The following is a 15,691-nucleotide window of genomic DNA, read 5'->3' as shown; positions in this document are numbered from 1 at the left end:
TTGGATGAATGCTAATTAATAACATAATGCGCCTACTCATATCTTACCAGTCATTCCAGGATTTCAGAGATCTTCCACAAACAACTCTTATGACATTATCTTACGAGGTGGGTGCTTCATTTCCTAGGGGTGTCAGAAGAAAATTGAGGAGCTCACATGAAGTCAGCAGGAGTATTCGCATGCTATATCTACTAGAGTCTAGTCAGAAACCAGACATCTCTCTAGGTGTCTCAGAGTGGATTTAATCCAGAGAACCCATTACAAAAGGAATGAAAGAATTGAGAAACCAAAGAGGACACAGGGAGGCAATCTCAAGAGGAACAAAGCAGATATCTGCTACCATCCCTAGAGATGGAGGGACACCTGGTGATGCTACCAGATCCCAGGGTAGGATTGCCTTGCTGAGTCCATGGATGAGATACAGCCAACAACGGACATGTTTACTAGCATGGGGACTGGAGATGAAGAGAAATACCCTGGCTTCTCCCTTCCCCTTGCCCTCCAGTCTTGTACCAGTTCCTCCCAATGACTGAACTGGGAAGCTGGACAGCAAGAGAGCCTGGGAAGTGTATTTCCCTACCATATAGTCCTGGACAGAGAAGAACCCATCTTGGATCTAAGGGCAAATATACAATATGCAGAAATCAACAATGTTGTGGTGAATTGGTTGCAAATGTGGCGATGGGAGGCCTGGGGTAGAGAAAGGAGAGATTGAATGTATTACTGTAGGCCACTGATTAAAGGGGTAAGTAGCATGCAAAAACTTTCTTTTACTCATCCCTCACAAAAGTGATGATCAAATATATTATAGCACTTTTAGGAAGAAGGCCATAATAATGGGCTAAAATCCAGGAAGCATAAACTCTGAGAAGTATTAAAAACACATGCCTGCTTTGCAAAGCACAAGTCATTATAATAAAGCTGGTCTAGCAGGATGCAGATTGAAAGCAGCAGCTGACTGAGGCAGAGCAGCCAAAGCAGGACAGAGGCAGCCCCAGCTCTGGTGAAGGGTGGGAGGCTGTACATCGGGACTCCACACATCTAAGTCCAGGATTGCAGAGGGCACTGCCCAGGCTATAGCTACACAAGGCCCTTCTGTCCTTGGGGTGAGTAGCCATCATTAATTCATTCATTTCACAGAAATTCATTGAACCCCTACCATGTGCCCCTGCAGTGTACCAGGCACTATTCTAAGCACTGCAAATAAAAAAAACAGATAAATAATAGGAACATCCAACCCTTGTGTAAGCCAAAGCAATACAGTCCACCCCATCTGGAAGGGAGGGAGAAAAGGAGTGTCCTTGACAGGCTAAGAGTAGAGAGAATCCTCAACCTTATTTTGCTATTCCTAGTGTTGGTAGACACATTAATGGCAGTTAAACATGCAATAGGGACATAGTTGTTTCATTAATAGAGATATTACTATAAAGAACAATGATATTTTCCCCTAATTCAACTCAACAAATATGTATTATGTGACAGTTTAACGCCTGGAACTGGAGCTACAGCAATAAGCATTTTCTTTAAAAAGCATTGCTCCTGCCCTCAGCATGGTAGGAATGGCCAATTCATCAAATTTCAAATCCAGAAATTGCTGATAGAGACCTGAGTCCTCCACAGGTTCATGCAAAGAGTGGAGAATTGTTTCCCCTCCAGGGCAGAGGGGTGGTGATACCAGGCAGGGCCAAGTGAAGACAACCTGAGCCATCTCTTTCTAGGCAAGATGGGGCTGACAAGAAGTATTCAAAGTGATGAAAAGCAAGGACCTACAACCATGATTACTCTATCCAGCAAAGCTATCATTTGGAATGGAAGGGCAGATAAAGTGCTTCCCAGGCAAGGTAAAGCTAAAGGAGTTCATCATCACCAAGCCATTATTATATGAAATGTTAAAGAGACTTATTTAAGAAAAAGAAGATCAAAACTATGAACACTAAAATGACAACAAACTCACAACTATCAACAACTGAATCTAAAAAACAAAAACAAAAAACAAACTAAACAAACAACCAGAACAGGAACAGAATCATAGGTATGGGGATCATTTGGAGGGTTATCAGCTGGGAGGAGGAAGGGGGAGAAATGGGGAAATGGTGCAGGGACTAAGAAGCATAATTGGTAAGAACAAAATAGACAGGGGGATGTTAAGAGTAGTATAGGAAATGGAGAAGCCAAAGAACTTATATGCATGACCCATGGACATGAACCGAGGAGGGGACTGATGGAGGGAAGGGAGGTACTGGACTGAGGAGGACAAAGGGGGAAAAATTGGAACAAGTGTAGCAGCATAATCAATAAAATAAACTTTAAAAATAAAAAATAAAGTCTTAATTTTAAAAGAATGACAAAAAAATAAAAATAAAGGAGAAGATGTTCAGACAGGATAGCAGCTGAGGAAACCCCCTAGGATAGTGAACCAGACAGGAGGCAGGGCTCCGCAGGGGCCTGAGGCAGGTCCAGAGGGAGACATCAGTCTCTCTCCATCCGCAAGGGGCAGGGACTGGACACCAGTATACATATTTTAGGCTAATTTTCTCCTTTATAATAAAGATTTACAAAAAACATCTAAGTAACTTAACTAGTCCAGTATTAAAATTTACTTTTTGATTTGTTAATAATTAGGGGGAAAGATACATCTGATCTGAACAAGTTTCTTACATTGTTAATCCTTTGTTTTTTTGTTTGTTTGTTTTTAATGTTTCCTCCAGGCTCATAAAGAAAAATAAGACTCCGTTCATTATTCAAGATACTCTTTCTCCTGCTGCTTTGCTCAGAATGAAACTCCTGGGATGGTACTCTTGTATCTTAAAAGTTAAGATACATTTCTGTTTCGTAACAGAGAATAAGTCATGTCCTTGCTGGATATCCTTGGTGTAAATCTCTGCTTTCTGGAGTATGTTAGCCTTGAAAGTTAAATTTTTAAGCATAATCAGGGCCTTAGTTACCCAAGGGTGGGTCTGTTTACTTAGTCCCGGAGTATTGGGTAGCATGTAGCAATCTGTGCAGAACTCTCAATCTGTTTGTTTTCCAGTAAAGATAAGGGCTGCTGGAGACCTGCTTGGCTCTCCCCACTCCCCACAGCTGCAGCTCAGTGAGACGCCCAGGAAGCATCTCTCGTTTATTCTGGCCCATCTTGTCCCATGGCTTCCTGCTGCCTCATTTCAAGTGAATGTGTCTAGAAAAACAAGCTAACCTACCTAGATCTGTTCTTAGTCAGCGTTTTGATCATGACACTAACCTAAGGATTGTTGTTACTTTTGTTAAAAAGAAGCAATAGGTCCCAAATGGAATCACTTATGCTAAGCCCCACGTTAGCAAACCAAGATTTAATACCAAACCTAATCACAGTTTCAGTTTCTCCCAGGAATGGAATCCAAGCCAGTCAGTCTGGAATTTCCTGGCCAGCACTCTTGGGGTAATTTGCCTGAGAGACCCCTGTCTGCCCCCAAAGGAAGGTGGCCTTCCCTAAAAATAATTCTTGCTTTTGTTTATGACTTTCTTGTCCTGAAACAGAATCCACAGGCTGCCCAGATTGAAGCAGAACCCACGGACTGTTCAGTTATGAGGGGCTTGATTGCCCGCCGCCAAAAGCATAACTCTCAATACCAGAGAGTTATGAAAAGAAAAGAAATTGTTTATTTAAAGGTTATACAGATTTACATTAATGGCAGATTTCTGCCATTAAGTCTTATTTTCTTTAAAACATCCACAAACACATAGTTCTGCCTCCCCCTGCCATACCAGACTAGTTTTAGAATAGAAAAGTCAGCTTTACCGGCAGCTCCCAATCATCCGTGCCTGATTGGGGAGGTTTTGCCTGTGTCGCGGGGTTCTTCAGCTTTTCATCCAGAACCACATAGCACCTTCTTACCCACTGGACAGTAAGGCCGGCTGCTAAGGTGCTTCTGCTCTCTTTCAATCCACGTGGCTCTCTCTCCTACCTCCTTTCAAACCGTGTGAAGTTTTTTTCTGCTTAATGGCTGCCACCTTATTTTTAAATCCCTGACCGCGGCCTTTATCCTAGTGGGTATGATGACCAGTCGCAGCCACTTGTAGAATTTTGCGCCGGCCCTTAAGCTTTTCATCACCATTCCACAGTCAAATGCCCCTCCCATCTCCTTGGTGCACAGAATGGCCATGGCCATGGCTATTTACATATTAAAAAGCTAGGCATTTCTTAGGAAAATGATGGTGCTCCACTGAGTCCCATCCCCCATCGCTAATCCGTGGGCTCTGGGAAATTTTGGGGACTCCGCTCTGTAACAGTCCTACCTCATTTCTACCTTTAAAAACCTTTTCTTTCTGCAGTTCTTTGGAGTTCCTTTCTGCTTCCTAGAAGGGATGCTGCCTGATTCATGAATCATTGAATAAACCTAATTTAAGAGTCAAATTTACTCAGTTGAATTTCGTTTTTTAACAGTTTCAGCACCTGGAGACATCAGTGACATTTTAGGCTTTTTCTATACGATCAAAACAGTGTCACTATTGTCATTGGTGAGGGCGACCTAGTCAGAACATAACACATAAATTTAATAATTCTTTGGGGCTGAATTTGAGGGTTGGGTGGATTTTTGTTTTGTTTCCTTCTTTGGCTTGTTGATTCAAGCAGCTGGAGTAGTTTAACAGGTATAGGAGGGCAAGGTCAGCTTCAGGACCTACCCTTTTCAGCTTTAATGTAAAAAGATTTTATGTCAAAATTAATGCCACAAAAATTAATGAAGTTAGCTGTTAAAGCAAGCTGAATTCACCCTTGGAGAGAATAAGAGAATACACAATTGAAGAAAAACCTAAAATGAAGAGAAGGGCATCCAAATATTCCTGCCTACCACTTACCATGGAATATAGAGAAAATAGGTTCTGGGAACAGACTGATGGTTGCCAGAGCAGAGGGCATCAGGGAACTGGGTGAAAAGTTGGTAGTTACAAAATATTCACAGGGAATATAGTTGATAATATTGTAATAACAGTATTATTCAATATATATCATGCCAGGTGGATACTTGAAATGTCAGAGGAAACACTTTGTAAAGTATTTGACTGTCTAACTACTATGCTATACACCTGAAACTAATACAAAATAATATTGAATGTAAACTGTAATTGAAAACTAAAATTTAAAAGAGAAAAAGAAAATACGCTCTGAAATTTTATTTAAAGCCATACAACCTTTTTTTTTTTTAATTCTATTTTTTGTAAATGCACCTTTTTTCTAGTTTTCAAAGTTTGGGCTGTCCTTTTAATATATTTACAATAATTCAACTTAGCCAGATGATATTGAAAAGATAAAAGAGTTCCCCGCCTAGAACTGATAACTTTCTCGGCCCTCTGTAGTTTTTGTTTTACTTGAGTCATGGCCTTAGCAGTGTCTCCTGTATTGCAGCATGTATTTCTGTCTTTCTTACCCTGAGGCCCCTTGAGGCCAGCGGGAACATCTTGATCTTTCTGGTGCCCCCATAGTACCTCATCCTGAGCTGATGCATATTGAGTGCTTAGGGTGAGGGGCTCGCAGGTTGGATCACCGTCAGGTGCACATGGTCTGGAACCAAACAACCTGCTTTGAGCCCCAGTAGTGTAACATCTCAGTGTTTTCTCAAGGGGGAAATTATAGTATCTGCTTCCCAGAAATGTCGTGAGAGAAGTAAATTAGATGATCCTAAGTAGACAGTAAGCACTCAAAACATTTGGGATGTTATTAGTGACCAAATCATAACAATCTATACAGAAATATTTAGCGATGCTCGTAAAACAATCACTTATGAAGTATACTGGCAAAGAGAAACCTACTCATTTAGACTGGCACGCAGAGGAGCTGAGAATGTGAGGAAGTGGGTACTGGGAAAAACCATTACTTGTCCAGTATCATCAAGAAGGCTTTGAAGAATTGAGATTTCAGGAGCTCTTAGTTGAAGGGAGAATCAGGTCAATTTACCTGGAAGAGTCTCATAGGCAAGTAGGAGAATCCCAGAAAATTGCTCTGTGCCTTCCTCTCTAAGCTGTCCCTCTCAGGTTCTCGCCTTCCCCCTGCACTTCCCAGAACAGCACATTCCTGCTGACCTTGGAAAGGGATAAAACTGAGGAGCAGGTGCAGAGCCTGCCACGCAACCAGCTGCCACTTAGCCTTGCCCTAGCACATCGACCACCCTGTCCCCTATGTGTGATGTGCCCTACAGGTGTACCTGCTTGAGTTACTCTATTGGAGAGCAGTGCATTTATTGTGCGCCGACTACATGGCTGGGTCTCAGTAATAATGGATAGTGTTAGGACTGCAGTAACCATAGTTATTACATTTGCTAATGCTGAAATAAAATAAACAGTCTTATAAGCAAATGAGCCCTAATATCTGATTTAATTCCAGTGACAAAGAAATGGCAGGTCTTCCTTGACAAGGTTGCTTAGTTGGTTGGAGCACCATCCTGTGCACCGAAAGGTTATGAGTTTGATTCCTGATCAGGGCACATACCTAGGTTGTAGGTTTGATCCTCAGCTGGGGCCTTTACAGGAGGTAACCGATTGATGTTTCTCTCTCACATCGATGTTTCCCTCTCTCTCCTTCTCCCTTTCTGTCTCTCTAAAATCAATAAATATATCCTTAGGTAAGAATTTTTTTTAAGTATTTTTTTAAAGAAATAGTAGGTCTGAATTTGGTTTTAAACTCCTATAACGAGCTTATATCTGAAAACATTTGATGCTTTGAACTAAGTCAATTTAAAAAGTATGTTCACAGAACTATGAACTATAATCCTTGGAAGAAAATAACTGTCAATTTTAAAATTTAACAAAAAATGGGAAATAATTCCTACTCAATATGAGTGTTTTGGCCCACATGTCCAAGTCTCTAAGATAGCGAAACACAGAAGACGGGATCTGGACTACTGTTTCATTGTGACCATTTACACTTAGAGAAACTGAAAACCTGAGATCAAATGGCTTCCACACATGGGCACACACACACACCACATTTCCATGACCACTTATAATTTTAAGACTTAGCTATTCACAAGGCCTCAAAGTCCATTGTACTTTCCTCTGGGATTAACTGAACTATTTGAATTAAAGGCTTAACTTCTTAATTTCTTTGAAATGCTGACTTAGAGAATAAGTGTCCTGCCCAACAAGTCCCAGGCACAAAAGAAAGCAAAGAGCCAGCAAGCGCACTTCCTTAGCAACAGAAAGTGCTTAGGCCAGAGGTCCAGGAACCAGATCCTCACAAGGCCATGTGCGAGCCAGCACACCATGGTTAGAGATCGAAGCAGAGACAGAGGTAAGTGGATGGTATCTGGGGAGGCACCAGACACTATGAGAGACAGCACAGTGGCCAGAGCTGAGACTGCAGCGATGGAAGCCGCTGTTCTGGGTAGTTTAGAGTGGGTGGAATTCTCCGTGAAAGAGAAGCACAGAGATGACCCCTTGTGCGCACAACTGTTGTTACTGTTCTCCATCACTGTGTGAGGTCGTGGTAAACTGCCCTGCCCGCTGGGCTAAAAAACAGCTGGGAATCAGAATCGAAATACTACCTAGTAGAATTGGAGTTATAGAGTGACCTTTCTAGCCTATGTGGACGGAGGCAAAGTGACTTTCTGGTAGATAGTGACTGTTTGACAAGTTCCATCTTAAGCCCAAACATTTGTATCATGATAACAACTAGGACATACATTTTTAAGTAAGAAAAGGCATATGGAAGGCTGATGGATAAGTGGAGATGATTATGGATTAAATTGACTCATCAGCTCAATTATGTCATAAACAGAAAGCCTGTGAGAAGCGTCCTTCTAACCTAGACTCTAGTTTATTAACTGTAATCATGACTCATATTTATTAATGAGTAACAGAAAAGCTGAGGATAATTTATTTCATGTTGTCAGGGATAGGAGAGGAGGAGCCATTTTCAGGTAGAATCTTTTCTTTTCCCTTCTTTTTTTCTTTTTTTTTCTTTTTTTCTGCTCCAGAGAAGAAAAAAATCTGAATGTAGAAAAACATTAAAGACTATATGAATTGGAAACAAAGTAAAAGAAAAAGCCCTTTATTCTCAAACAAGACCGGGTTTTGGCCTGGTTTTCTTTTGGAAATTTCCCTCATTTTGAAGCCAGAAACTTCAGAGAGAGCCAGCTTCACAAGGCATTGTGTACTAGGGAGAAGGAAAAAGGGACGTGGATCCACGTGGTGGTTGCCACTGGTAGTTAGGGAGCTGCACCCTGGAGTTCAATTGCCTGCTTTCAAATCTCAGCTCTGCCAATTCCCAGCTATGTAAATTTGGCAAGTTACTTAACTTCTCTGGGCTTTGGGTTAATTCATGTGTATGAAATTCTACCTACTTCTCATAGGGTTGTCCTGAGGATTAAATAACTTACTACCTAGAGGGTGCTAGGATAAGATTTAATGGCCATTTTTACTGTTTGCATATAATAGAAATAGATTGCCACTGCGGGCCACTGAGTATTTCCAAATGCTCATTTGCTTTTCTATTGGCATCGTGACATCAGCTGAAAGGAAATAAAAGAGACTAGATGTAGAGAAGACAAAGTTACTTTGCAGATTTCCTGGATTCTCTGAAAGCGACATCACGTCAGGACTATGTCTAGTTTATTATCCATTCATTTGGAAACTATGTAATAGTAACATCTAAGCTTTAGAGGTACTGGCCTTCAGTGAAGGAACAAGGCAGACGCATTCCCACCTACATGATGCTTAGACCAGAGTAGAAGAGGATGACATCAAAAGTAACCTCAGTACAGGGCAGTGAACGTGGTAGGAGGGTTAAGTGCGGACTTCTGGCTATTGTTCAAGTGGAAGGCTGCATCTTCAACAGCACAGGTCAGGCACATAGCGGATGCTCAATAAACATTCATAGAATTAGAGATACAGCACTTGTGCTGAGTTGTATGTTTCATGCTGTTCTTTACCCCATAATCTTTAGAGCAAGAAGACCTTCATTTTTGTGTTCTCCAGCACCTAACATCATACTTAGCACAAAAGGTAGAGAGTCCATAAAAGTTTATTGAAATATCTGAATGACTGATAAAACCTCATGTGTCTCTCCCTATTCAATGAGAGGCCATTCTTGTTTTAACCCCCAAAAAGTAAGGAATTTACCAAGATCAGTAGCCAAGTTATTCTTAGGAATTGCAACTTTTAGTACCCATGAAGATTACAAATGTAATTGGTTTTCTACTTAATTGCCAGGATCTCTTCTTTCTCACTAAAACTCTCCTCCTTTAGTGTTAGGGTCCCATCCTCTCCACCCCCATCTCTCTGGACATTCCTCTATTTTTTCCCTGGTCCGTCTTCCCCCTCCAGCAGCCTAACATGGTCACGTCCCAGTGGTATCTATTGTTTCTGTCAAACCATTAACTTTATCAGCCTGCTTTCTCCAGTAGCTAACCCATCCCCTGGCACTGAAGTGGACACACGACCCAGACCCAGGAGTGAGCATGTACCCCAAGCAGGGACAATCAAAGTCATTCTCTGGCACTGATGGCTGGACCCTGGAGTGATGAAGCTGAGAGGAAGTGGCTCTGGGGCTGTTGGCACCATCTGGCCCTACTATATGGAGTTCATTTGCAGGAAATAAAAATGGAGATCAGCTGAAATGAGAGGCAGGAGAGCAGGCAAGAGCAAAAGAGAGACCCAGTCTTGAAGGCCCTGCCTTCTGCAGCTCCTCCATTGGGCTATGAGCTTCCCAGACTCATAAACCTATATATCCCCCTTTCATTTGCACTAGGCTAAGCAGGTTGCTGTGCTTGCTAAAGGATTTGTTGTCACTATAGACCCTCCCTTGGAGACATTGTCCACTTTAAAATCTCTGACCAAACCTCTAAACAAATGGCTCCCAACTTGTCTCCAATTTCAATCTCTTCCCAAGTTCTCCAAACCAAGCATTTTTCCTGGAAGTCCACTGCCTTTTGACTTCAACATGTCTAAACCTCATCATTATTGAGCTGCCAACCATGTCTTCCAGCCTCTATATTGACCTGCGGGGTCACCTGTTTCTGTCCCAAGACCTTACTCCTCTCTACTTCCTGCCTTCCCCCCCAATTGGGCACTAAGTTCCACTGCTTCTCCCTTCATACTGTCTCCTACAGATGTCCTTCCTTTCCGTTCCTCAGCCACCACATTGGGGGGAGGCTAGCTCCTTGATCTGTCCCCTGACTCAATTCTTCTGACATAACAAGACCAGAAGAGTAAGTTTCTTAAGGTACTGTCCACTGAATCAAGTTCAGACACCTTAGCAGAGCCCACAAAACTGGCCACAAGCATCTTTCTAGCTTCCAGCCACATTTCTCTCCTACAAGACCCCTGTTCTCTAAACCCATTACACATGGTCCCTCTCTGCTCGCACCTCAGCCCTTGGCTCACCCTTTCACCTCCGCATTCCTCTGCGGTCCAGGTCAGACACTGCTTCCCTCAAGGGAAGCTTCTTTCATCACGCCGGTGAAAAATGAACTCTCCCTTTGGAGGTCCCAAATACCTTTTAGATCTTTAGACAAAGCTTTACAGATATAGAAGACTTACTATGTGTTAGGCACTGTGCCAGGCAGTCTGCTGGCACCGAGCTCTCAACCTACTAGTGTGGGACATGGCAGCGTGACCCACTTCACGTACATTGCCTTCTCCTCTGGAAATTTACACATTTGCAACAGCTCCCTGACAAGCTTCCAAGATATTTTAGAAAAGGGACTCATAAAATAGTTCCTCATGCATTGCCCTACACACAGTAATCCCTCAATAAATATTAACCTGTATAAGGAAGGATCTTGGTTAACAAATCCATAAAGGATAAGAACTCTAAAACAAATGTTATTTTTAAAATTAAGGTCCAGGCTTAAGATCAGTCCTTTCAATTTAGTCATTTTAACAGCTATCTATAAAGCTTACCGAATTCTGAAGACCCAGTCACTATCACGGTAACACAAGCACCCTCTGTCGTCTATTTCTTCTTACTTCCCTTATGACAGGGAATATGAGTCATTTTATGGTTTGTTTGTAGCTGATTTAGAACTGTGAGTTGTTATAATATCATAACTTAATGGGGAATGGTTTAGAATGGCAATTACAAATGGCCAAACATCATTAATATGCTTCTAGGAATTACTTCCTGGCTTGAAAGTTCTGACGGAGGAATTGCTGTAACAGGCTGGAATGTCATCCATTAAAGGCAGCAAGTGACTGAATGAGTAACAGGTTAAAATTTTGAAGCATCTGTGAATTACGCTATTTTATAAAATATCAGCAAATGAATTATCTAAAAAAAAAAAAGCCTTGATACAAAGCTTTTAAATAGGTTATTTCACTAATGTTTTAATTCTTTATCTGAGGAATCCCACTCTTAGCTATCTTTTCTGTTAGACTTGCCTTTCTTTAGAATCCTCTTTCTATTTTGGGATTTTTTTTTTTCTGTGTGCAAAACTTTGAGAGTGCATCAATATACTCAAAAAAGCCCGTGTACTTCAAGCTCACAGATAATTCTCTGAGTTAAAGAGATCTGTTTGAGAGACTGACCATGACACACCTAAATCTTTTTTTTTATTTCTTTGGAACAAAATATGTTAATAAATAACATAGTTAAGATGTTTTATATCTAATCTAAAATACTGACATGAAATCATTCAAACCATTAAAACTAGAACAGTAAATAGGAGTGATGATGTATTTCACAGGAAAAGGGCTCTGTTTTATTCTGTATATTTAGAATCTAGCAGAAAACTCAGCATAGGTAGATATTCAAATATTAATTGAATGAATAAATTTCTCTTCATCAAATTAGTGCATATGTCAGATATAAGGAACCATAGAAATGGAGAATTAAGAGATAATTACATAAAATGATACCATATAAAAACTTTCAAACAATATGTGTTATATTAATAAAAACATAGGTTAAATGTTTTAAATGACTAAAACAATATTCAAAATTTACATTTATGTTTTTATTTAGTCACTGCTTTATGTAGAGAATAAATAATACATACTCATTGTTAATAAAAATAAAAGTTGACAAGTAGTTTGATAAGTCTTAGATTGATATAGTGGTGTACTGAAAATGCTAATCCTTGTCTAAGATTTGAACTGGAAGCTTTTTCTCTAAAATTATACTTTTCAGAATACTGGTGCTATGTGATTACCTATTTGTCAAAGCTTTCTTTAAACTATTCCCAAGAGTTAATAGAAGGATTTCGAATGACCAGGATAATAGATTTCACTGTATGGGCTTTCAACTATTTAATCTTGACCTGAATGTTAGCTGTTGGACTAGCATATAAGTATTTTTACAAAATGCATTGTCATTATTGCCAAATTTTCCATGACTAACCATACCATGCCAGATGTGTTCTAGATTCTGCTGAGTCACTTTTTTCCCCCAGAACTCTGTGTTCCCAGTCTTAATTCCCTCTGGTCCTTTTTCATATTTTTCCTTTTACCTGAATTTTGGGTAAAATGGTTTCATAGCTCTTTTTACCATTTCATATGAATATAATAGCTATATATGAATTACTCTCAATTTCACCTGCTATCATAAGCTTAATCTACTTTTTTTCTGGGAGGATATACATTTCGTACAATTCATTCTGAAAGGTCATTAAGCCTTGCTATGCAAGGACAGCTATCAACAGCCTCATCATGTGGCTGAGAAGTCTTCTGACTCACCCTAGAATCCAGTCTTTTAGAAAAACGCTAACCAGTTCCCAAAATTCCACATTTGTTTTCTCTGTTCAGCTACCTCTCCTCGTGATTAGATTTTTCTCGCTGTAGCAAGGATCAATTAACACTAATTAGACAGCTAGAGCTGGTTGTCAAGGGGTGTCTTACAATCCACAATGGATTAATATTTCCTTATCAATCTGAGCATTCTGAAACACTCAGTGCCCAGCCCTGAGACAGAAAATTTTCATCTCTTGAATACCATTGAAAATATATGACAGATACATGGTTCCAAAAAGTATTCATTGATTCAAGGAAATTGTGCAAAGGGTTGAGAGATGTAAAGGGGAAAAAAAAAAAAAAAAGCCTCCTTTTCCCCCCAAGGAGCTGTAGTGGGGAAGACAAACAACAAACAGTCAAAATCAAGTGAGGCACGCAACAATATCAGGTGGGTGAAATTGGTGGGGAGTACTATAAAAGCACAGGGGAGGGCTGCAACATCGCCCGTCATCTTCCAGCTCCTTCCTCATCCACCGCATTTCATCACTGGCTATATACAAAGGCAACACAACTTCTCCTACATGCCTCCATGCACACGTTTCAAGAATAGTCAGTCATCAGAACAGTGAGATCCCCAAACTGCAAGTTTGTTCCACATCAAGTGCAGAGCATTGTGAAGTGCTTATAGATGAATAAATTAACCCAATAAACCTAGGCTTAGAGACCAATTTCACTTCCATGCATTGGGAGTAGAAGAATGCATGACAGTGGAAAGAAATCTCCTGGGGTCAGAAGATTAGATCTGACCCTTGAGGTTAGGCAAGCCGGTTCACTCCAGCCCCTATGGCCAGCGAGATTCTCTCCTGGAAAAGAATGTTGGTGCGGTCTCCAGCCCTCTGGCATTCTAATATCTAATTGTAAAGGGATTGGCAGGGCCAGCCTGGTTATCCTTATAGTTTAGGAACTTTTCAAACTTCTCAGAGACTCTAAGCTATATCATATAGGAGAGGACACTGGTAACCGCTAAGCTTGACTTGACTGAGGGGATTGAAAATATTGTGTAACATTAGTGAAATTTTTAGCAATCACTTTGTTCCTGTGCAATAAATATCAACAGTGAATTTTTAGAAATGTACTTGGAATGGTGCTGAGCACCTGGCCACAGTCTGATCGACCAGGAAAAAACTTTGCTATGATATGTTATTTATCATGGCCAGTTTTCTTCCTCTTCTTCTTGAAAATAGCATTAATTTTTAGCATTATTAGAATCTTGAAGAATGTTTTTCTCTTTTTACTACAAAATCTATGCAAACACCCAAGAAATTCCTCTCTTTTCTGCCTGATAGTTTTAGTGACTTTGCAAAATACATATTCATGTAAGTTATCAACCTTTAAGGCACCTTTTGTATCACAATCAAATGTTAAACATATTTTTCTCATCAAATTACTGGTCCTAACATGGCTTAAAGCCTTTATGATTTCAGGACAGTTGGTGGCTTCAAGTGAATCTGTAGATAGAGCAACAATTCCTTGGGTCTTCCTACACACTTGATTGAAGTGTAACATTTTCTCCTAGTTACCTTGGACTCCAGAGTACAAAAACATCACATTCCACGTGGGGCTGAAGGACTCAGGCCGGACACTGCAAAAAGGAGAATTGCATGACTTAGTTTTGCAAATATAAACTTTGTGGGTTTTAGAACTGGAAGAGAGCTCAAAGAGGAAACCAGCAAGTGCAGCTTACAGTGTCGAGGACGGAAGGACTCCAAGAGCTAAACCTGGATGTGCTGTCTCAGTTCAGGCAAAGGGAGAAAATACAACTTTTGCAAAGTTTTCTTTCTTTTAAAAATGAGGGTAGTGCTATGGCTCAGCAGGCTCTATTGAAATGTGTGTACAGTGTGCCCTAAAATGCAAAACTGACCTCCCTGGGTGAGGGTGGGGTGGAGTGAAGTGGGCAAGAAGAAGCGAAAGAAGACTGCACTCTCCCCCTAAAAACTCCTCAGTCTGTCTTGTAGGCACCTAGAGAGTAATAATGAATGATAGGAAGTACTTTGACAAGCCCTGAACAACGCCACTCAGTATAACAAGAGTGGGCATTCTCTTGCCTGGCCACTTTACAGCAGAGCCCAGAAAAGGAAGCCAGAAACTAATTCAGAAAAAACAAATTTAAGATGAGCAGCACGAAAATCTGAGTATATATTTTAATTTCGTTTTTTGTTTCTCTGCACTTGAGCGAAACTCAGTTGCACAAATGTCTTCTTCAGTGTGAGAACAATCCTTTCTGAAACCACAGGCTGCAGATGTTCACCCTGGAATTCTCCCAGAGGCAAAACGCCAGGTTTGGGGCTGCTTTTCCGCGGTCACGACCCTGGGTCGCCAAGGGCCTAACTGCCCTTCGGACCTGTCGGCAGACGCCTGCATCTCCCCCGCCTTTACAGAGCCACGCTCAGGGGCCGGTGGGGGAGGAAGGCCAGGTACCCTCGCCGTCCGGGTAGAAGGCCAAACCGCATCTGGGACAGGACCCTCCCTGCTCAGTGCCCCGCGGTTACTGGGCTGCAGATTGGGAGGCTGAGCCCCAAAGTGGGCAAAGCGCGGGGAACACGCCTCCGAAGTCCCCCCAGAGTCCCCCGGGAGTCGAGAACCCGGACTTGGTATTAAACTTGGTAAATTCTGCCGCTTCCATTGGCCAGGACAACACTGTACCACCGAGTGGAAAGAAGAATCGCTCTCCTCCACCTCTTCCAATGCTCCTTCCTTCCCGCCCCCCCTCAAACCCCCCCCCCCCCCAGACCTGCTGTCCACTCAGGCGGGGCGGCGGAGTCGCCGGCCTCGGTGGCCTGGGGCCAGGAGGCGGGGAGGGGAGGGGGGACCTGGAGGGGCGGGGGACCTGGTTCCCTTCGGCACCTGGAGCCTCCAGCGACCAAGGGGCAATTTCGAGCTCGTCGGCGCGATTGAATCACGGGTGAATCACTCCTTACAGGGTCTCGGAGTTTCCTACCGGGAGGAGGCGGGGCAGGGATGTGCATTCGCCGGGGCCTCCCACCCGGGCTGCCAG

General features: G+C 41.8%; 1 long non-coding RNA gene across 1 annotated transcript; it reads right to left on the bottom strand.

Moving 5' to 3' along the window:
• Nucleotides 1-53: 53 nt before the first annotated feature.
• LOC150015317 (uncharacterized) lies at nucleotides 54-15,677 on the bottom strand. Its single transcript, XR_016509984.1, has 3 exons — nucleotides 15,541-15,677; nucleotides 14,217-14,278; nucleotides 54-123 (listed from the first exon to the last, which is right to left on the bottom strand). It is a non-coding gene; the product is annotated as an uncharacterized LOC150015317 (long non-coding RNA).
• Between the last annotated feature and the right edge of the window lie 14 nt (nucleotides 15,678-15,691).

Source organism: Furipterus horrens, unplaced genomic scaffold (genome assembly GCF_987537825.1).
Source record: "Furipterus horrens unplaced genomic scaffold, mFurHor1.1.pri manual_scaffold_3, whole genome shotgun sequence".
Lineage (NCBI taxonomy): Eukaryota > Metazoa > Chordata > Mammalia > Chiroptera > Furipteridae > Furipterus > Furipterus horrens.
The sequence above is the reverse complement of the archived record's forward strand: the minus strand, read 5'-3'. Positions and strand labels throughout refer to the sequence as shown.